The sequence below is a fragment of the Canis lupus genome, chromosome 23 (genome assembly GCF_011100685.1).
Source record: "Canis lupus familiaris isolate Mischka breed German Shepherd chromosome 23, alternate assembly UU_Cfam_GSD_1.0, whole genome shotgun sequence".
NCBI lineage: Eukaryota > Metazoa > Chordata > Mammalia > Carnivora > Canidae > Canis > Canis lupus.
The window spans coordinates 16,182,661-16,207,431 of record NC_049244.1 but is presented as its reverse complement, the minus strand read 5'-3'; the positions used below and the strand labels follow the sequence as shown (position 1 = coordinate 16,207,431).

The 24,771-nt window shown below is 35.2% G+C and overlaps 1 pseudogene; it reads left to right on the top strand.

The window, feature by feature from the left end:
• The first annotated feature begins 5,462 nt into the window (after positions 1 to 5,462).
• Positions 5,463 to 18,832, top strand: LOC111091847 (annotated as a pseudogene).
• Positions 18,833 to 24,771: the final 5,939 nt, after the last annotated feature.

Below are 24,771 nucleotides of genomic sequence, written 5' to 3'. Positions count from 1 at the left end.
TTTTATAATGATCATAATTTGTAATATGTTATTTGATCAGTAGTAGTCTAGTAATGATAACAATACTAAGGAAAATTTTTAGAACTTATGTTCTCAGGAATTTGAAAATATTTCTTTGTTGTCATTAGAGGAAAATGTTATAGGATGGTCAGTTTAAAATATTTTCAAACACTAAGATGTTAGGATAAACTTATGGGAAAGAAGTGAGATAAAAATATGAACTCAAGGAGAAAAGGACTGATAATCAAGTTCCTAACTGTAAAAAGAGAGCTCGGTCATGTGCTTTATGATGAGATGAATAATAATGGGTATCAAATTACTATAGTGTTTACATTTCATGTATAAAAGTGTAATGCTACAGTCTCTAGTAACTAGCTTTGTTCTGGACAATCTGTGCTTCTTAATAACTTTTTGACTTGAAGTGCTTTGCATTCAATTAGCTTCTGACAGAGCTTTCATTTCTTAAAAAATAAAATGTGAATGTCATAGTTGTAAGCACAGTAACTAAGTGTAGTGATTTTCTTTTGAAAACATATAGGTGAAGAAAATTTTGATAGCCCTGGAAAGTCCTAAAGTAGAAGAAATATAAGGACAGCTAACAGAACAGCAACAGAGAAGCCAGAATGGAGTTAGTAGACTGTACAGAGAAAGAAAAAAGACCTAGTGGAAGGAATCCTATACTCTTATTAAATGAAGTAAGAACAATTGTCCTCTGAGCCTTGACAGTATACCCTAGCTTTTGGGGATATCGATTCATTAATTTGTTGCGAAATTAACAAATACTTAGCACCTACCATATGCTAGACATTGTGTTAGGCATTGAAATGAAACAGGCAAAATGACTTTTTAATGTATAAAAAAGTAAAATCTATCACAGGGAAATCAGTCACATAGACAAAGACCTATGTGAAATTCAACAAAATGACAAGCAATTCCCTCCCATTAATTTTTTAATGATAATTTCTATATGTGCCTATGAAAAAATTTTTTTCCTATTTAAAATGGAGGAAGAAATAACTCTGAGGCTTTTACGTGTTCACTATAAAAACCAAGAAGAGACAAAGTCAAGTTTGTTGGAGGAAAGACATTTTATAAAGCTACCAAGTAAAATGAAAGGATGACATTAAGCTTCTCTAAGATCTGTAGAAAAAATTAAGCTAGATTTTTAAAATAGATTATGAAGTAAAGGGAAAGTAAAGAGGGAAATTTCCAAACCCATTACACAACCCATACAAGAGTGAAATTGTTGAATTTATAGTAGTTGCAAAGTTAAAGACATAATTTCCTAGTGTAGATTTTTAAATGGTCTATGAATAGTACATTACTTCTTTAAAATACAAAAAAATACATGTTTTTAATTCACTGATAATCATTTAATCTATAATCATTTTATATCAATCCCTCGTGGCTTTAAAAAGCTCCTCCCTCTCATCCCATAGCCAGTCTGTTCCTGCTTTTATGGATTCTACTCCTTAGCTATCTTTCAAATTCTGTTTATAATCCCTACTGTTCTACAGTCTCCTATTTGTACTATTTTAATAGTTCCTTCTAATTAGTTTTTTTTTCTTTTTTTGGTTAGCTCATTCTTTATATGGATATCTAAATTATCTTTTCCCATTGTAAATATTACCATTACATTTCTCCTCTTAAACTGGTAAAATGACTCCTTAGCGTGTTTTAGAAAGCCATTCTTAAACTAGCCCAGCCTATTTTTCACCAGCTCCTAGAAACATTGCCAACTCAAGCATTGAAATTGGGTATCTTTGTTCATGTAGGTAGCATTCAGCTGATACTGATTATGATCTTAGATGCTTTTTTTTATCATTGATATTACTTAAAAATTTTTTAATTCTCAGTTAATTCGGGAACCCTGGAAAGATTCTCTAACATCAATTTGAGAATTATGGCTCTACTTAATATTTGTCTTGGAGTGGAATCACATTTTGGGACCCTGGGTGACTCAGACCTTGATTTTGGCTCAGGTCGTGATCTCAGGGTCCTGAGTTGGGTGGAGCCTTGCATCAGGCTTCATGCTGGGTATCGAGCCTGCTTAAGATTCTCTCCCTCTGGGGATCCTTGGGTGGCTCAGCGGTTTGGCGCCTGCCTTTGACCCACGGCGCGATCCTGGAGTCCCGGGATCGAGTCCCGCGTCGGGCTCCTGGCATGGAGCCTGCTTCTCCCTCTGCCTGTGTCTCTGCCTCTCTCTCTCTCTCTATGTCTATCATGGATAAATAAATAAATCTTAAAAAAAAAAAAAAAAAAAGATTCTCTCCCTCTGTCCCTCTTCTGCTCTCTCTCTCTTCTTTCTTAAGGATTTATTTATTTGAGAGAGAGAACTAAGCAAGTGTGGAGAGGGGCAACAGGAGAGAATCCTCAGGCAGACACGGCCCCCCCGTCCCCACCCCCCCCCCGAAGATCATGGTGCCGACAGGGGGCTCCATCTCACAACCCACAAGATCAAGACCTAAGCTGAAACCAAGAATTGGATGCCTAAACAGCTGAGCCACCCAGGCACCCCCTCCCTCAAAGTAAACAAAGACCAAAAATTGAAATAACATTTAGAAGAGGATCTTGTATCATGGTATCAGAAAGATAATGGATAATGGATATCCATGAAGATAATGGATATCATCAGAATATATCGAGTGACAGTTTTTTGTTACTGCATCATAATTTTTTTAGAGTATGTAGCAGAAGGGTATCATTATTTTGACACTAAGTGTTCCATAGTGAAATCAAAGCTGTTTTGTTCCCTTTGTGCCTAAAATTTAAAAAAAAAAATTTTTTTTCTCCAAAAATCATCCTAAACTAATACCAAAGTTCTTAGTTGTTCTTCTAAATCTTCATAATGAATTGCATTGCTACTTGTATGCTATTGGTAGGAGTGATTAAGAAAAATTCTTATCTCATCCTACCAGTACTTTTTCTGGAATAATCCAAAGTTTCAATTTCAAGAAGTGTTTCTTTTATTTCTGCAACAAGACAGTTTGATATATTTATTATCTCAAATGAACTAATACGCTTCAAATACCTTTGTTAGATAATATAGAAGTTTAAAGATCAGAGATAAGGCAGAACTAGAAATACCTGGAAATACTTAACTCTACATTGAAAAAAACCATTGATATGTTGACCTTAATGACTGAGATGACTGCTCAAAACTAAGAGTTTTAGAAGCCAAATTATCTCTTTATTATTTTTCAATTTTGATTTTTGGTACTGTTTAGATGAAAATGAAATAAGTACATCTACACCAAATCTTAAGTGGGGAACTTATTAGCAACAGAAATACAAATTAAATTATCAGTAACACTTACATTCATGAAAAGTGTAATTACTTTTTGACATTGAGTTTATCATTCACTAAGTACATCATTCACTAATATGGAATATTTAATATTTTGGTCAATATTTTTTATAAAAGTTATGAAACATAGGCCAAAAAGTCTCAAGAGAATGAAAAAAAAAATTTTTTTTTTTGGTCTATGCAACTAGGTAGAGGACAATTACAGTTTTCTAGATAGAGCAAACTCATCTAAAAAAAAAAATACACATATGGAGATCTTTTATTGAGGAGAAAAATATGGCTTGGGTTGAGGATAAAAAGAGGCCAGGGGAAGAATCTGTGCATCTTGATATTAAGTAAATCAGCAGAATATTCCATAATCCTTATTCTCTAAAAATAAAGCAACAACAAAAATCTTTAAAAGATTATAAATATCTTTCATTTTTATAAAAACTGAGATTTTTTTCAATTTTTTCAAAAGAAATATACAGCAATAAGGAAATTGACAATTATAAAATATAGGATTAGTCATATTTATATGATGTGTTTATGAAATGTTCCTTTAGTTAAGTAGAGAAAGTGTGCCTTTTTCCGTACATAACTAGATTATGTCAGTCTCATGTCTCCTTTTTGCTGAAAAATAATACAAATTTTAAATATTGGTAACACATAATCTTAATAATTTTGGTCATTTCTAATGATCTTAATAAAAAGTACAGGAAGAATAGACTTGACATTCATTTTGTTGCTTTGCACACTGAAGGATGATATATTTAAAACCAAATATATCAGTATTACCTTAAATATACACAGACTACTCAAAAACTGTCGTATTGGTTTAAGGAAAAATCTACTCATAATAAAAGATCTGTGAAAAATAGTAAAGGATGAAAAAAGTATTGATCATGAATAAACTAAGCTAAAGTAGAAGGTAGCCTGATATAAAATATTAATATAAGACAAAGGAGACTTTCAGGAAAAAAAAAAAAGTGTTGCTTCCACCTGAAGATAAAGTCTGTGTGCATCTCATAAAACAGCTTTACAGTATATGAAGCAAAACTAGATAGAGAGATAAACACACAATAATGGAAGACTTGACCTTACCATTCTTCACTAACTGATAGAATGAAAAGAGAAAAATACATTAAGGAAATAGATGATTGGAATCAAAATTATTAATATCACACCCACTAGAATGACTATAACCAGAAACAAAAAAAAAATGGAAAATATTTATCTTACAATTAATATGGAATCCCTGTATCCAAAACAATTTGAGAAAGTGGAACAAACTGGAAGTTTCACATTTACTGACTTCAAAATGTGTCACAGAGGTACAGAATCAAAACAGTATGTCACTGACATAAAGACATATGTATGATATATGAATCAGTGGAAGAGAATAGAGGGCCGCCCTGCCAAAACCCTCATATAAGTGGTCAAATAATTTTCAGCAAAGATTCCAAGGACATTCAATGGGAAAAGAGCAATTTTTTAACCAATGGTGTTGGTTTTGGGAAAACTGAATATCCAAATGTGAAACTATGAAGTCAGACCCTTACCTCACACCATGTACAAAAATTAAGTAAAAATAGATCAAAGACTTAAAATATAAGAGCTAACACTGTAACAGTCTTAGAAGAAAAATAGGGGAAAGCTTCATGGTGTTGGATTTGGCAGTGAGTTTTTGGATATGACAACAAGCACAGGCAACAAAAGGAAAAATAGGTAAGTGAAGGTCTCTAAATCACTAATACACAAAGTCAGCTAATGACTCCAATATTGGAAAAATAATGTGATCTTTACTTTGAATTTCATTAGAACTACCTGAATATATAATTGAGGAGTAGGGCAGTCTGGGTGCCTCAGCGGTTTAGCACTGCCTTCGGCCCAGGACGTGATCCTAGAGACCCGGGATTGAGTCCCACATCAGGCTCCCTGCATGAAGCCTGCTTCTCCCTCTGCCTGTGTCTCTGCCTGTCTCTGTCTCTCTCTGTGTGTCTCTCATGAATAAATGAAATATTAAAATATATATATAATATATTATGATTTTTGATTCTTAATCAAACAATTAAAAAATAAAAATAAAAAATATATATATATGCTGTTTGCGGAACTGACCTACACCCTGGCCACAGAGGAAGCTGAACGCATTGGCGTTGACCACGTGGCCTGAATGACAGCCACAGGCAGCGGCGAGAACTCCACAGTGGCCAAACACCTGATAGCGCAACACAGTGCCATTAAGATGCTGCACAGCTGGGTCAAGCTCATCTTGGAATATGTCAAGGCCTCTGAAGCGGGAGAGGTCCCCTTTAACCATGAGATCCTGCGGGAGGCCTATGCTCTGTGTCACTGCCTCCCTGTGCTCAGTACAGACAAGTTCAAGACAGACTTTTATGATCAATGCGATGACGTGGGGCTCATGGCCTACCTTGGCACCATCACCAAAACCTGCAACACCATGAACCAGTTTGTGAACAAGTTCAACGTCCTCTATGACCGACAAGGCATTGGCAGGGTGATGCGGGGGGCTCTTCTGAGAGGGTACTTGAAGGGATGATGCACAGGTTGGACAGTGGTCCCACAGGGGAGGGGCATCACACTCCCTTTAGAGAAACCTCCTATTGATAATAAAAGGGGAGCAGCCCCTCAGCACCCCTAAAAAAATGGGTATGAGCTTTAGTCAAAAGAAATGGAGCCCAGGAAGCTTCAGCACAGAATACATTAGAGAGGAGTCCACAATGGAGATGAGAATCAATCTTCCTAGAAAGATGATGGCAAGGCTGTGAAGGACCTAAATGTAAGATGGAGGGTTAATATGAGATTTTTGGAAGTCTTTTATGAAACTAATGTGCCTTGTTGTCTTTTCCATTTCATCATGCAGAAAAATAGGGAGCTGAGAGTCTCCTCTGAGGCCAGAAGAAGAAAGGACTTATCTAAAGAAATTGAAAATTGAACAAACTGGAAAAATCCTCTAGCTTGTTTCTTTCCAGGGTAAGAATTCCAACTTATGCCTATTCTCACCGTGTCATGTTTACTTTGTGAATTTAGATGTGATCTGTTGAAGAAGCATGCTCTCATGCTTTTACATCACGCAGTTTAAAATCACTTCAATTTTCACGTTCTCATTTTAAAACTCTTTAGTGATTCATTTTCTCAATATTTGTGTAGTGATTCTTGAAACAGTAATTATGTATGTGCTCACTAGCACCCAGAGTAAGAAAGCCATCACTCTTTATTAAGTTATGACACTTATTTCTAAAACGAGGAACATAATGACAATGTATAAATCATTTCGAATGACAAGTTGAAATTCTCTAATTAGACTAGCTTGAGATTCTATTCTTGTGTCGTATGATTTAAGGGAAGTGGTGAACTTAAAGATCGTTCTTCCACAACATTAGTGGAACAAAATTTTACCTTTACATAAATCAACTATATGACTTCCATGGCAAATAGCTTAAAGTCATTGAAAATGGGCACATGTAAGGAGAAATAACCAAGCCCACCAGAAATCAATGCTCTCTTTGTTCAACCTACAGATAGAATTCTAATCCATTTATATTGCTATTGTATTTGGTAGACTGTCTGAAGAACTTAATTGTAATTATCGTTGGATCTGTTGTTTCAATATACCGAATAAGTCTCAATATACTGAATAAACTAGGATACTTTTAACCAATAAAGACTTAAATCATATAGATCGATTATTAAGATTTGAAGTTAGCATTTAGCACAATTTATCAGATTTCTAATTATTTGTTAACTATTCCCTTAAAAATGTTTAAAGCTAAAGCGTATAGTTGCTGTAAAAGACAGCAGTTTTTAATTATGCCAAAAGCTATTTCTTTCCATTCAACTTTGATTTCTGATTTTGGATGAAATTCATTAGTTATCTTAATATTAAAACAAAAGAAAAAAGAAAGAATAGCTTTTAAGCATCTTGAAGCATTTATTCAGCCAGAATCTATCCAGAAATATCTGCATAAACTAGTACATGAATAATAAAGCTAAATTACAATTTTGAACAGATAACAGGCTCTTAAATTTCTGTTGAATCAAGTATAATCTAAGGTTGACTATAGGCACAAATTTGTTAATTAGGTAAATGAATGAACAGTGATTGTTTACATCACAGGGAAGATTAAAGATAAATGTGGGACACCTGGGTGGTTCAGTCTGACTCTTGGTTTTGGCTCAGGGTCCTGAGATCCAGCTCCACCTGGAGCTCTATGCTGGGGGATCAAGCCTGTTTAAGATTCTCCCTCTGCCCCCACCATTGCTTACGTGTGTGAGGACTCATGCACATTCTCTCCCTCTCAAATAAATAAACAAACAAATCTACTTTAAAGTTTGGAAGCAAACTAAATTGAGTACTTGAGAAAAATCATTATGGAAAGATGAAATAATTAGAATACATTCATTCTGCTTTGGTTTCTGCATATTTTAATTTTCTATATAACTATAACTAGATGTTGCTTAAAAGCAGTGTAGAAAGGAAATCAAACATTTATTATATGTCTTCCGTGTATCAGATACTGAAATGCGTTTTTATATGTTGCTTCATTTTATCACTAAAACCATCCTATGAATTAAGTATTATTATGATCAATACATACAGATGTAAAATGATGCTCAGACTTAACTGACTTGCCTTAATTTAAAAATCTCAGGAAATGGAGCCAGAATTTAAGTCTAGAGCTATAGAAAATATTCAGTTGATACACACATCCATCCTGGTTGTTAAATGTTTGAATATCAATGCTGCTTGGGCCAGTCTTAATTCTGAAGTTCATATTATTTCCATTATTTTATAGTACTCTAACTATTCAGTGCTTTTCTTTCACAGGAACTTTTTTAGATGTTGGGATACAGTGGTTAACAAGATATATATGAACCTTGCCCTAAGTGGCTTTTCATTATCTTGTAGAGGACTTCAAATTATAACACAATGTATTAAGTGATATGCTAGGGAATTGAGAGTCCTGAGGGCACATCATAAGAGCTTTGACCCCTACTTACCATTTTTCAGGTTGGTTTAGACATCACCTAAACCTAGCCTAACCCCCTTTACCTGAAACCCTTAGTGTGCCACATGTATTTGTCTCCTACACTTAACATTACTTGAGGAGGGGGTTTTTGTCTTTGCCTGAGCATTATGCCTGGCTCATAGCAAACCCTCAAAAACTAGTTTAGAACCAACAACAAAAGAATAGCTCAGGGTCTGAAACTCTAGCAAATAAGTTAGAGAGCAGTCTTAGATAATATTTTAGGTATTGTGATGACAAGTGATGGAGATTTCCGCATAAAATAGGCAAGTTTATGTTTTGAGAATGAGGAAATGGGGAAGGATTTATTCATAAAGGCTTACAGTAATCACTGTACAGATGCAAGAGAAAGAATACATAGAAAGGATAGCCTTGAAGGTGTACTAACAGCTCCACTGAGATTGGAGTCTTTGAATTTGTAGTGGTACCAATAAGCATGACTACATAATTTCCTCTAAGAATCAACAGCTCAGATGCAGGAAATAAGGGATCAAGCTATTTCTCTTGTTAGGAATGCCCTTGGCCTCAAGTAATTGGAAAGATAAATAGTAGTTTGAACATGTATGGGTTAATTTTGTCACATATCATGAAGAACAGATATATAGAATGATGATAAGATTCCTAAAATTAAGAACCAAATACTTCACTCCTCAGAATGTTACTATGAGTTCTGCTCTGCATATGAATTGGAAATGGTTTTTCTTGTTTTTTCCTAAAATCTTATTTTGTATGATAAATACTTTTTTCATTAAAATTGATCACTAACACAAAAGTCAAGAAGGAAAATATCTCTTTGTTTTGTTTTCAAACATTTTTTGGTTCATGCTGAATGTTATTAGTACCAGACAACACTTGGACATCATTAATGGGTACATTTTTGTACCCATCATTAAATGGGTACATTTTATGGTATGTGAATTATATCTCAATAAAACTGTCAAAGCAAAAGAAATGAAGAGAAAAATGGTAACTTTCTCCCCTATACATAGACTTAAAGAATAGAAGAAAAATGACTATTTGTTGTGGAAGTAATAATATCAAGAGGTTTCTTAAAAAGTCGCTGGGGTGGTGAGAAAGGGAAAATCATGGTAGATGAGGCCTAATCTTCTAACAAGACTATTAAGTAAGTATTAAGTTTTTATACCAGGTTCCTTCTCTTCAACCATTTGTATAATGTATGTCATAACTTGCTCTGATATCACACTTTCCAGCTTGCTCGTTTTCTTTGCATTTCTGTCTTCCTAATTCACAGAAGGGAAAAACAGATACCTACTCAGAGTTGGAAAAATTACTTTCTCGACTTCCATCTTAATTTCAGTTCCACATGCTCCAATGAGGATTTCATCTGTACCTCTGACCTTATGTTCATCAATCATCAATGACTTCCATGTTTAAATCCAGTATCATTTTCTCTGTTCTCCTTACTCAAATCCTAAGCAATATCTAACGCAATTAACTGTTCTGTCTCTCTGGAAACATAAGAGTTGTCAACTTTGATCCAGTTACTGAAGCTGAAAACTTAATAGTCAATTTTGATCACTACCTTTCCCTTATTCTCTACACAAAATACATCAGTGAGTTCTACCTATTTTACCTCTAAGACATATGGAATCAGTCCTATTTTCTGAGAGCCCTATTTCTACCCAAAACCAAAACATCATATCTTTTCTCAAATCTATTCTTTTTACTGTAATATATTTTTAAGATATATACGTTGTTGAATTGTACCATTCATACAAAAACGTGTAAAAATTTTAGATGAACAGCTCACAAATTATCTCAAAGTAAGAGCACTTGTATTACCATATTTAGGGAAATGATGAATCTCTTCTTCTTACTCATTATCTGTCATGGTTATTAAGACCCTTGAAGAACATTGCCTGCTCCAGAGAAGCTACCTCATGGCCACTCTCAATCACTAGATCCCTTTGATCCAGGTTAACTACTATCTTAACTTTTAACACTGCAAATTCCACTTGTTTGAAAACTGTATTTAAGTGGAATCATGTAATATGTATTTAAAATCAAGCTTCTTTTGGTATGTTTCTGAGATTCAAGGTTTGTGTAGAATGAGCTTGTTCATTTTTATTACTGTATAGTATCTTACAACGTGAGCATACCATATTTCACTTTTCTGTTCCACAGTTTGTAGATATTTGAGTTTGTAAATTTTGGCTATAAAACTTGAACATATCTGTTGAGATAAGTAGATATAGAATATAGCAAGTAAATATATATACCTAGAAGTACATATGTTCGGGCAGCCCCGGTGACGCAGCGGTTTAGCACTGCCTGCAGCCCATGGTGTGATCCTGGAGAGTCCCGTGTTGGGCTCCCTGCATAGAGCCTGCTTCTCCCTCTGCCTGTGTCTCTGCCTCTCTCTCTCTCTCTCTCGCTCGCTCTGTATCTCTCATGGGTAAATAAAATAAAATCTTTAAAAAAAAAAACAAATTTAAGAAGTACATATGTTCAAATTTAGTAGATAGTGAAGAGCAAATTGCCGGTGGACAAACCAGTTGGCAGCCCAGCCAGATATGTAGGAGTTCAAGTTCGTTTGTACCCTTGTATCCTAACTTTGCATGTCAGTTCTTTTAACATTGACTTTGCTGATAAGTTTACAGTGTTATCTCATTGTACTTTTAATTTGTATTTCCTTTATGACTCTTAAGTTTGAGGACCTTTTCATATTTATTGGTCATTCGGAGTAACTTTTTTGTGAAGTGCCTGTTTAAGTCTTTTGGCTGTTTTTCTATTCGATTCTCTGACTTTTTTCTAATTGATAGATATCTACCAGAAATCCTCCCTGCAGTTACTGCCTGTCATACTGGCCTTATTTTTGTGCTTCACTTAGATCCCAATTTTCTTTTTTTCTAAACTCTTTATGGGCCCTATTTTCAGTTTTCAAATTTTAGCTCTCATGTCATCATTCATGTAAACCTTCCTTGACCATCTCCTCACCTCCCCCAACATGCACATCTTTCTATTATAGCATCCTATTTTTTCCCCCTTAAGCATCTATCAACATATGAAATTTTATCTTGTTTACTCATTGTTTGCTTGTATATACTGTCTACTTCCCTTCTTCCTGGAATGCTAACTCACGCTTATGTCTGTTTTTATTCACTGCTGTTTCCCTGGCACCTGGAACTTTTGTGTGGCATGTGAGAGGTTAGCAGTAAATATCCATTGAAAAAAATGAATAAGGACACTTGGGTTGCTCAGTCAGCTGAGCATCAGACTCTTGGTTTCAACCCAGATCATGATCTCTGGGTCATGAGATTGAGCCCTACATTGGGCTCCATGCTCATTGAAGAGTCTACTTGGGATTTTCTCTCCTTCTCCCTCTGTCTCTCCCCACACTCACACTCTTACTCTCTCTTTCTCCTTCAAATAAATAAATAAATCTTTAAAAAAATGAGTAAGTAAATCAGGGAACGATTTAATACCCAGTTTGAGATACTGCTTATAATAATATATTTACAGATGAGTACATATTTTTTCCTATTTTTATATATTTTTGTAGATGAAGGGAATTTTCTTGAACTAGAACCATTGCCTGATATTTCTTATGTGCATTATAATTATATTTCTAGCAAGATTATTTAACACCTAATGATCTTCATTTTCCAAGGTAACCCTAAAAATAATCACTATCAGTATATTGCCTTTGCATTGTAAAATTTGCAAGTCCATAAAATATTTTTAACATTTAATTTTTGTAACAAAAAATTATAACTTAGCCAAATAAATTAAATCAAGTACTTTGAGTATACAAGTGTTTAAGGCTAATTAGCAGAGACACTGCAAGTAGAAATTTACTGAAAATTTGTAGTCTGATGGTTTATTTGGAAACGTTTTCACATTAAAATATTTCTCCAGAATTTTCAATAATTGATTTGAATTGAAGATCTGATACATAAGGTACAATTATGAACAATATGCATAGAAAAATATTAAATCTGATCTATTCAGAATTTTCTGCAGCTAGTCACCATTTTGATGCATGGTGATCAATATCAAATGTTTTTTTTAGAATATTTATTTCAAAAACAAAACAAAACAAAAAAATATTTATTTCAAGGATAGATTATGTTGCTAAAATACATTTGAGAAATTACTTTTTTATATTGTTAATTTTGTCCTTTTACATTTATATTAGCTTTTTCCATTTGTTTTCTGTATTCATTTATAAAATTCATGATATTGAAAATGTAATCTTACTATATTTATTTAAAATGCATATATACTTTTAGTCTATTCTCACTATTCATGGTCATTATGTTCTCTTACATCATTGTGAATACTGAATTAGCACATTCTGAATTCTTGCTATAGAAATATAGAATTAGATTCCTGAAAACCTCTGGTCACAACATTTTCATTAATCAGTTAATACAGAAGCTTATTTTTTTATATATGTTCCTGTTTAAAGACAGTTTATTTCATCTATACTGTTAATTTATTAACATTAAGCACATGGCCTACAATGTTATAATTCTTAACTGAACAAAGCTTGTCTAGCAGATTTTCTCCTTAAGGCACATCTCAGGACTTCTTGAGCTTAAGAATGCTAGCCCTAGATGCGGGGGCATTTTAAACAAAATCACCAGGGAAAGCAGTTATTGAAAAATGTGGCACTAAATATATCACAAAATAGCTATTTATAGTATGAGAGCTGAAACAAGAAAGCAGAGCATTGCCTTGTGAAAGTGTAGCAAATATGGACATTGGAGGTAACAATTTATAGTGAGTAGGCAAAATCGCAAATATGTAATTGGAAATAATAAGGATTGATGCATAGTTATATAAAACAATACAATTTTAAATTATCCAATATAAAAACTTTGGAAAATAGAACAGAAAACAATTTATAATCTTACCACCATAAGATTTTTTTATCTTTATCAATTTTTGCATCTAGTCTATATATTTTCAGATACTGTATAGACAGCTACTTTTTTTTATCTTCCACCCAGCTTGCCAATGGGAAACCCTCCCCCACCACTGATGTATTTTAGTTGGAGATGTCTTTACTCCATACTTCAAAGATAGGTATGTGACCTATGCCTAAAACTTACGGTACTCACCAGCTATAATCCTTGATACTGAGATAGAGCCAGTGTGAAGCCATAAGACTTTTACTAGATTCCTGGAGAAGAAACACTTGTTCGTTTATACTGGACTTCAATTTGCTGCCACCATCTTTTACGTAGAATCTAAGACCGAACCTAATGCAGAAAGAGGCAGAGTAGAGAGACTAAGGAAAACCAAATCCTACTGAAATAATTTAATTGGTCTTGAATTAATATAAAATTGTATACATTTAAGATGTATAATGCAGTATTTTGATGTATTATATAGTGAAATAATTACTGCAATCAAGCTAATTAACATATCCATCATCACACATAGTTAACTTTTGTGCATGTGTGGTAAGAACACTTAAGATTTACTCTTTTAGACAATTTCAAATAATCAAATTATTGACTGTAGTCAACATGCTATCGATTAGGTCTCTAGAACTTAATTTGTCCTATATAACAAACTTTGTACCCTTTGACAAACATCTCCATTTCCTCCTCCCATCCCTGGTAACCACCATTTTCTCTGCTTCTATGATTTTGACTTTTTTTCCAAAATCAGTGACAGTCATACAGTATTTTTTTTTCTGTGTCTGTATTATTTCATTGAGCATGATGCCCTCTGAGTTCATCCAGATTTATCCATGTTGTCACAAATGACAAGATTTCCTTCTTTAAGGCTAAATGATATTCCAGTGTGTATGAGGGTATGAATAATGTGAACAGTGCCACAATGAGCATGGGAGTGCAGATTTTTCTTAGAGATAATTTTATTTCCTTTTGAGATATACCCGGAAGTGGGATTTTAGATTATGGAAGAAGTAGTCGGTTTCATGTGTGTCTGCATGCACATGTGTGTATGTGTGCATGCATACTTATGATCAATCCTAGATGAAAATAATGACTGAATTAATTCCATATGACATTTAAGATAATATGACAACATTCAGTTGCTCAAGTACAAGAGAGGGGAAAAAAAGATCACTGAGTTCACCAACAGAAGGTCAAAAGGAAAGAGGTTTCTAAAGGATTTTTAAGGGAGTAATTTTAATGATGGTCCATAAAATCCAAGCTAGAGAAGGATATAAATGAAGATAAGACTGAAATAATGTATGATCACATTACTTAAAAAATGATTCGTTTTAATGGACTTGTTGGGAGAACAAGAGGATCAGAGAAGCTTGCAATTGATATTTTTTAGTAGAAATATTACTGGGAGAAAGTACCTAGAGAAGAGAATAAAGTGAAGTGAGTAGAAATGGAAAAGCAGAGTTGGGTGGCTCAGCGGTTTGGCACCTGCCTTTGGCCCGGGGTGTGATTCTGGAGACCTGGGATCGAGTCCCACGTCAGGCTCCCAGCATGGAGCCTGCTTCTCCCTCTGCCTGTGTCTCTAACTCTCTCTCTCTCTCTCTCAAGAATAAATAAATCCTTAAAAAAAAATTTTTTTTTTAATTTTTTTAAAAGAAAAGCAGAGTTAAGTAGATGACAGAAGCTAAAGACTGGATGTTACATGAGAACAAAACGTTTACATTTCCATCATATGAGTAATTCCATAAACAAACTAAATACAAGTAAGTAATTTATAGGTACTTTGTTTAATTTTAGTGTTCAGTTTTGCTTTAGTAATAAAAAAAAAAAAACTTCAGAGTCAAGATCTGTGTCTAAACCTGAGTCTGCTGTAAACATGTATCTTGGGCCAAGAAGAAAAATTTTGAACATGTTTATCAGGTGTTTATATCTCCAGCTCCCATCCTACACATTCACAACCAAGGTCCATTTTTTCTGCCAGCAAAGAAAATGGAATGTTCAGCCAGCCCTTTCCCTTTTGGGGATAGTTTCAAATAGATGCCTTACTCTCCATAGTCAAAGCAAAAGTGAAGACCTGTCTGTGCTTCAAGGTCTTAACCAGTCCTGGGGTTACAACTGTATCTGTCCCTCCCACACTGAGATTTATGAGCTGCTGACGGAATATCTGGGTGTGGTCACATCAATTTCATTTCTGGGCCTTGTCAGACAGAAAGGTAATTCTGCTGAAAGTTATCACTTGGGCCATGAGCTTCTTTTTAGAGTCCATTGATTGTGAGTGGAGGACCTGGCCCAAGCTCAGGTATTTGGCTAGTTAAGGATCATATTTGGGATGCCTGGGTGGCTTAGCAGTTGGGCGTCTGCCTTTGGATCAGGACATGATCCTGGAGTCCTGGGATCGAGTCCTACAACAGGCCCCCTGCATGGAGCCTGCTTCTCCCTCTGCCTGTGTCTCTTTCTCTGTGTGTGTGTGTCTCGAATGAATGAACAAATAAATAAATAAAATCTTGAAAAAAGATCATATTTTAGGAGACTGAATCATTTCTGTGCCCTGAGTTCTTCCTGACACTCCTTATTGCCTTCTTTTAAAGATGTGTTCTTATTAGTAGTAAAGTGTAAATCTGTTTAGTAATTCTTACATATATAAGTATCTCCTAAACCAATTTGATATTATCATTTCTAATTCTTTATTTTTACTTTTTCACACCTTGCTGGAGAACCCATTTTAAGAATCTTAGTCTGGTGGTGCCCCAGGGTGGCTCAGTTGCCTGACTCTTGATTTCAGCTCAGGTCATGATCTTAGGGTTGTAAGATGGAGCTCTGCATCGGGCTTTGTGCTCAGCAGGGAGTCTACTTGAGATTTTCTCTCTGCTTCTGCCCCCTCCTTTAAAATAAATAAATCTTTTTAAAAAAGATTCTCTCTCTCCGTTTCCCTCTCCCTGTCTCTCCCCCCATTCCTTATCTTAAAAAATAATAATAATATCAGAGTCTGAATATGTGGGTAGATTCTTTTCCCTTTGCTTTGATATGTAGATGTTAACTCGGCCTAAGAATCCCAGCAAATCTTCACTCTGAAGTGTACAGTTGCTTTTTTGGTGGGTGGAGGGAAGAGAGAGATTGAATACTGTCACAAAAGTAATTGTGGCTTTGAGTTCACTACCAACTCCAGATTCAAGACTTCGTAGATCCTCACTTAATCTCTTATGTTTTTAATCTAGAGCCTAACACTATTAGGGCATTTGGTTTATTCCAACCATAATTAAAATGCCTTTTCTCCCATTCAGTGTCCCTTCTTAATGTTTCCAGTTTATGGTAGTAAACACCCATTACCAGTGGTTCAATAGTCTGTTGGATGACAATAGCATAATTTTCCAATCTCCAGTGGTTTTAGTCATAGCCAGTAAAAAGATAGAGGAACCCTGAGCCAGTCTATTTCCACCACAGACTTCTTTCGGACCAGGAAAGACACCATCTCTAAAAATTAGAAATCTTTGAAGGCTGGATTAGAGTGAATTTTTAGCATGTAACTGAAAGAAGAATGCCTTTATTTAGTGAAATCATGAAATGCTGCCTAAATCTGGTTTCTGTCTGTAAATATCTAATCATGAGCCTCGAATTCCCAACTAGAATTCACTTTTTTCTGCCTTCAAGTAATTCCTAACTTGTGAAAGGTTGGGACCCAACCCCCTGAGTGGTTATGGTAAAGGTTAACTTGTGGCTTTGTTTTAGGGTAATGATTTAATGATATAGAGTTGAATATTTCACCATTGGTCCAAAATCCCATCTGATAGTACTTCAAATATTCTCAAATCTAAGATATTCTTATTCCTATCCTAATAAAGCCAGCTCAGTGTCACATTAAAAAATATATAAGTTCTATTTTTAAAAGCATTGAAGAAAAGCCTGGGTGGCTTAGTCGGTTAAGTGGTTAAGTGTCGACTCTTGATCATAGCTCAGGTCTTGATCTCAGGGTCATGAGTTCAAGCCCCACTTTGGCATGAAGCCTACTTATAAATAAATAAAGAAACAAACAAACAAACCTACCTTAGAAATTCTTTATGAAGTTTCTTGAGGCAGTGGCAGAAGAGAAAGTCTTTCACTTATACTAAGCAAACTAAAACTTTATTTACCCATCTGTCCTCCTCTAAGTCAACAAATTATGCAGTAATTGTTTGCCTCTTTTCCTTAAAACTCATTAAAAAAAAGTGACCTTCACTTTCTTACATCATTCCCTCCTTCCTCTCGTACTCTCCCAAATTTAGTCTTATAACCTCTTCATGTTTTTTCTTCTATAAAGAGCATCGTAGCCCCTCTGTGTCTGCATTTTTCCTATCAGCTGGCTAAGTCCTCAGGAAAAGATAAAAATTATTTCTTAGAAGTATGAACTGAGGGGCGCCTGGGTGGCTCAGCGGTTGGGCGTCTGCCTTCAGCTCAAGACGTGATACTGGATTTCCAGGATCGAGTTCCACATTGGGCTCCCTGCGGGGAGCCTGCTTCTCCCTCTGCCTATGTCTCTGCCTCTCTCTCTGTGTGTCTCTCATGAATATATAAATAAATCTTTAAAAAATAAATGAACTGAGAAGGGGAAGATGAAGCTGTATTTTTAACTTTTTATGTCTCTATCCTGTATGTACCATTAAGTATATATAATGCATTTAGATGTTAAGCATGCTTCAGCACCTTGAAATGCCCATTTACCTCATTCCCAACCATGGATACTACCTTTTCCTTAGGTTTTTGAAGCCTTGCCATGTGATGCTTCTTTGTTAAAAACAAATCCAAAAAGTTGGTTGGAGAACTGTAGGAGATAATCTTTCTAGGTAGGGAAGTTTAGTGAGGGACTGGATGTGGGATAGGAAGGAAGATGGCCTGGTATATACTCCACACCTCAGGAACATTACTAAGTGTAGAGTGTCTGCTTTTAGAAAACTATTTCTAGAATAAAAGATGTTTAGTTTTACAAACCAAAGATGTGCTGAAGTATAGAGGGCTGCTCTATTTGCAGAGCTAAGTTCTGCACTTCTCGGTTTAGTTATAGTAAATAATGAAAGGACTTTCAGAGCTGCAGTTTACAGCTACTCAAGACTTCAGAAGACTTTTGCAATAGCTGAGTACTATTATGAAAAGATAGAAAAAGCTACCAGCAGGATAAAAAAACAAAACAACTGGAATCATGTTGTAGGCTCAAGGGCAGGACCCCAGTCTAAACTCTGTATCAAAACCAAAGAAAGTGTAAAGTATCTGGGAAAAAGATAAAGAAGCAACTAGATTGGTTAACTACAGGAAGAGTTTCAACTTCACGGCCCTGATGCCCACCATACCACCTCAATTACCTCTTCAACTCAGTCTCCCTGTGCATTTACCAGTCAGATGATGACTTTGATACAGAAATGGCTTCTGGTTCAAACAACACACCTACCTTTTCTTTGTAATCTCACGTGTTGGAAAAAGCAGAAACTATGTTGTGGGTTTTAACTATAAAAGGCACTTTGGGGAAGTCCTTGACACCCACCTATTTAATAAGCCTTGCTTCAGCAGTAAGAAAGCAGTTTCTGAGAAGCCGGAGAAGTGTGGTACTAGAGCCTCTACCCATTTCCATTGAGGAGTGATGACCAAAGATTATGTAGACGGGGAACAAAAAAACCTAAATTTTGGAAAGGATATATTAGTTTGCTAGGGCTGCTCTAATAAAGCACGGCAGTCTAAGTGGCTTACTAAAACAGAAAAACATACATAATATTTAAGATACCGAATGTTTCATAGAAAAGCTGAATGCATAAAGTCTTTATATCCCCTTCTAATGAATGAAATTAAAGGAATTTCAGGGAACCGAGGTAGAATAAATTGTATGAGAGACATCTGTAATTTTATCCTTCTATATTGAGAAGCAGTGGGTGAGACGTTTTTCAAATGTGACTGGCTATACTTGTTTTCCCTCATAATAATAAATTTGTAATAACTCAATCACGTAGTCTTGTCACGAAGTATTTGTTAACAATTTTCGAATTGAGGTTTTGCCAAGGTTCTGATCTTTCAGATCTTTACTACTAAAATATTAATCAGGACACACTATGCCTCTTAGTGTAGATACCTTGAAGGAGAAAGTAATTCCTAAACATACAAGGAGGGAACTTGTCTATGTTGTATCTTGTGTTTCTTCCCTCTGTGTTCATATTCAATAACATATTTCATTTATCTGAGACTTCTAAGTCAGATCCAAAGCTCCTCTTTGGGAAAACTGGCATCTTTTACTATAGGGATCTTCTATGAATAGTACCAAAATATTACCATATAATAGCTGATATACTCTTAATATGTTAAACTAGCTGGAAAATAAAATGTGCAGGTCTTCAAGAGGCACAAAACAAAGGCTAATGCTGCTTGGGTGTCATTTCCTAGAAGCCTCACCATGAGATGCAAACTGTTAACTTTTGTTTGTCTTATGTGACCAGTGATTTCACTGAAAACCTGCACAATTCAGTTTCAGCTATGGATTCAGTTGACCTTTGTGAAGTATTTACCTATGTAGATTGGGCATTTGACTTGTTTTAACCTATTAGGATTTTTTTTTGTTTGGTTTTATATTAAAGAAAAATTGTGGAAGAAAATTGGTGTGTATGAATGCTGAGTGGGTTGGTTTTTTGGGTGGTTTCTTTTAGTCAGGCTTTCTGTACATTGAGATGTTATGTGATTAATGAATCCTGAATGTAAAACTCTTCAATTCTAAAATTGCCGATAAAGCCTTTCTCATTTGAGCCCAAGCCAAAGTGCTCTCATTGCTGCTTTTCCTAAAGTCTGGGGATGGGGGGGTGGGAACCCACCAGTTCACACTTTTTATAATGAGGGAAGAACATTTTGCCTATCTTATAAAAATGTGATTCAGTGTCTGTCTTTATAAAAGTGGGTTTTAAAAATTGGATAGTACAAATAATAGCAGTGAACCACTTTTATGGGTATCCTATAATTTTATAATTATTAATCTAAATTTAAAATTCTGTAATTCTTTCTTTCAGAAGCACCTACACAGTACGTGCCACCCTGTATACAAACTAAATAGTGAGTTGGATGGGCTCTTCTATAGCCTTTGAATAAGATCTTAGCTATTAACATGTCTCTCCCAGGTTGTATTTGAATTTTATTTTGTGCATTTTTGCTGGTATTGGTGGCATAGGAAATACTATAATATAGATTATCGCTACTTCTGTATTTATTAATAGACCCAACCAGTCTTCTTTTTCTCCTTCTAACTCTTTGTTTGTGGAATGTACTATATATAGACATAGACTTCGTTTTAATATATTTAAAATCACAAATTTGTTTTATACTTTTTATGTTGTTGAGAGTGATAATTAGGCTTGTCTTAGCATATTAAATAAATTTAGTCTTTTATAAAATTTAAAACACAGTATAAACAGAAAAGCAGACTTGAAGCTTCCCTGCTTTTCTAAAGCTCTTCTACTGAGTGCGTTCACTCCTCCATACAACATGCATTCTAAATATTAGTCCATATGTTTATATATTGAAATATTTTACCTCTGTCTCTTTCTTTTCTTTGAACTTATTTTATGGTTTTAATTTTTTTTGAATTTTAGTTCCATAGAAGATTTAATCTCACTGTGTTCAATCAAGTTTATTAATCTTTTATGACCTTTGTGTCATACATACAAACACATTTATACTTAATTATATATATTATTTTCTAATTTTATTATTTTTTATATTGGTATTTAGTCAAGACTGGAATTTATTTTTATAAATGGTACTAGGTTGAGATGGAACTTTGTTTTTTGTTGTAAAAATTATGAATGTTGAATTTCTCACATGCTTTGGGACAGCAAATATTATGATTATATGGTTTTCCTTATATAATCTGTAATGTGACATGTCATTGTAATCATTGTAAACATTGTAGGTGGCCAAACAGCACATATACTGATATATGCCAAATCTGGCGGGGCAGTATTTGCTGGGGAAAGCTTAAAGGAATAGGGGTCAGTACCTCAGTGGAGAGTCACCAGTGCCTCATTCCACTCTACAGCAGAGCATAGCAATCTATGTGGGCCATGTGACAGATTCCATTAGAGGGACCTTGACCATTGGAACTGTGAACTTCTAATGAGTAATTAGAGAAATACCAGCTCCTCCCTTGGCATGATCAGGAACCAGAATATAGTAGTAATATGATGCAGCTGAACTTTGATTTTAGCACTATCTTGACAGCCTGGCATTCAAGATTGATGAGAAGTCCCAGCCCAACTGAAATCTAAGACTTCTGGTTATAAATATAAGATGCTACAAGTTAGGGGCACCTGGGTGGCTCAGTTGGTTGAGCATCCAATTGTTGATTTCAACTCAGGCTATGATTTCAGGGTACTAAGATTGAGCCCCACATTGGGCTCCATGCTCAGCAGGAAGTTTGCTTGAGGTTTTTCTCTCCCTGTCTCCCTCTGCCCCTTCTCCTGTACACACACACTCTCTCTCATAAATGAATCTTAAAAAAAAAAAAAAAAAAAAAGATGCTGAAAGCAGGATTGCCATGCCAGTAGGCCACAGCAGTATACATGATTGATTGTGTTAACACCAGCCCCTTCCCTGACATGAGAATCACTGGAAGTAGCAATGGGGTCCAAACATTATGGCTGACCAATATTGATTTCCTTATGCCCTGGGCTATAGCCAGTTTCTGTGAGGTTTTGTAAGATGCCACATTTGTGGTAGGCCAGCTTGCAGGGAACCATTCAAGCAACTAATAACTTACTTCTCAATGCCTATTTGGCCATGATCAGTCTTTTCTTATTCTAATAAACGTGGCTTACTTTACAGATCTGATCTGCTTTAGCCAGAATTTTCTTAATCTACTTTCCTAAATGAAATTAACATAGTTTTTCTTTTCTTACGCTCTTCCTATATGACTTTTTAAATTTCCTTTTGAGTTAAAAATATTCAAGGTATCCTCTAGGAGCTTGTACATGTTTTTAAGATTCTTTAGTTATGTTTCTATTACAATTTATTTCTGCATTTTCTCTTGTTCAAGAACTAGCTTTTGTTTCAAATTATTATTGACTAAAGTTTGTGTGTACCCCCCAAATTCAGATGTTGGAGCCCTAGGCCCCAAGGTCTCTGTATTTGAAGATGTGGCCTCTAAGGAATTAATAAAGATTAGACGAGGCCCTAAAAGTGGGAGCCTGATCTGATAGGATTAGTGTCCATATAAGAAAAGACACCAAAAATCTCATTCTCCCTCTCCTTGTGCACGCCCTGAGGAAAGGCTACAGGAGAAAGAGGACATAGTGGGAAGATACCCATCTACAAGCCAGAGACTTCCAACTGCAAAACTGTGAGAAATAAATTTGTTTTCTGTTGTTTAAGACTGTTATGTAAACGGCGCCTGGGTGGCTCAGTTAGAAGCATCCAGCTCTTGATGTTTGGTTCAGGTCATGATCTCAGGGTCTTGAGGCCGAGCCCTGTGTCAGGCTCCATGCCTAAATTCTGTCTTTTCCTCTTCCTCCGCCCCTCCCCACTGCTCGCTCACTCCCTCTCTCAAAAAAAAAAAAAAGTTATTTAAACCACCTAGTCTATGGTATTTTTTTTAATGGAAGTCTATCTTGATCAGCTCTATTAGTTCTTTGGTTTTTGTTTTATTTTCTTGCTTGTTTCCTAGTTTATTAATTTCTCCTATACATCATTTTTTGTTTGGGTTGCATTCTGTGAAAAATCCTTAGTTCAATCTTGTAGCTTACAGATTTTTTTAACCATCTTGATAGTGTCGATTGATTTTTTAAATTTCAGTGGTCAGATTGTAAATCTCCATGATATTCTATTGGTTCTTTTTAAAAAAATGAATATTCTTCCACATTTTTCTAAAGTTATTAAATATTTTAAAATGCTGTCCTTTTCACTTTATTAAACTAATGTTTTATAGGTATTGAGTTCTTCCTTTTGTTGGGTTTGTTTCCTCTCTTTCATTATTGGCTTTTCCCTTTGATTATTAAGATTGAGTCCTCAACTGTGTATTTGAGGTTATGAACTGTCTGTTTACTTAAGCTTTTTTTTTAATAAATTTATTTTTTATTGGTGTTCAATTTACCAACATACAGAATAACACCCAGTGCTCATCCCGTCAAGTGCCCCCCTCAGTGCCCGTCACCCATTGACCTCCACCCCCCGCCCTCCTCCTCTTCCACTACCCCTAGTACTTAAGCTTTTCTCCATATATGGAAGGAGAAGTGGTGGGATAAAACTTCTGGACAGAGTGGGCCAGTAGCTGCTTTTGGGTAGTTACGACTTAGCCTCCTAAATTTTCTGTTTTATACCCCCCCCCCCCGCCCCCGGCATTGACTCTCTCTGTTCTACGTGACAACAGATATCTTCGTTGCTTCCTGCCTGGCCCAAAAAGCGATGATTCTGTAGTGTTCTACTTTAGTACTCTAACCAATCACTCTCTTGGTTGTCCCAGATCCCACCTATATTCATTATCTGACATTTGTAGTGTTAACACACCCGTGGACCAACATCCATCTTTGTAGGAGTTTTCTTCTGTGCATGTTTTGGCTGTGGCTTCCTTTTCTATTTTCCCATCTATTTTCTCTCATGGAAGGATTCTTCATAGTGTCTGAAGGTATGAGAATACTACTTTTGATTGTTATATTTTTATTATTTTAGGAGATATGGCGATACCCTCTTCTGTAATTTTCAGGCCCTTGGGGTCAGATGAAAAGGCTAAGCATATATTCAGTCTTCCTTCTTGAACCAGTGAACAAGATAGCTACTACATTTTAAAAATTGCTTTATTTTGATATAATTTCAGACTTAAAGAAAAGTTTCATGAAGGAGAAAGAATTTCCAGTTATTTTATACTCAGATTTCCCAAATATTCCCAAATGTTAATATTTGGAAATAATAATTTGGGAATACATATCAAATATATATTTGAGAATATATATTGAATCATTTAGGAATAAGTTATAGTGATATCACTGAAAATGGCAAAAGAAGAAACTCTAAAAAAAAAAATGCCCCTCCACTAAAGTAATGTTTAAACTGTCAAAAACTGTTAGAATAATATTTTTGGAAATACAGACTCTAATTTTAGAATCTAATAAAAAGTGGACAATACCTAGAAGAGTGCTTAATAAAGAAAGAAGCTGCCAATTTCAGTAAGCAAGCCATGTGACATTTTTAATTACCCACTGTATTAGGGTTCTCCAGAGATGTAGAACCGCCATACATACATACATACATACATACATATATATATATATATATTCTAAGGAACTGGCTCATGTTACTGTGGAGAGTTGGTAAGTCCAAAATCTGAGAGGATAAGCCAGTGGACTAGAGACTCAAAAAAGAGTTGCGTTTCAAGTCCAAAGTCTGCTGGAAAAATTCCTTCTTGCTTGGGGAAAGTCAGTTGTTCTATTAAGGCCTTCAACTGATCAGATGAGGCCCACCCATGTTATGCTTTACTTGACCATCAATTTAAATGTTAATCTCATCCAAAAAACATCTTCACAGAAACACCCAGAATAATATTTGACCAAACATTTGG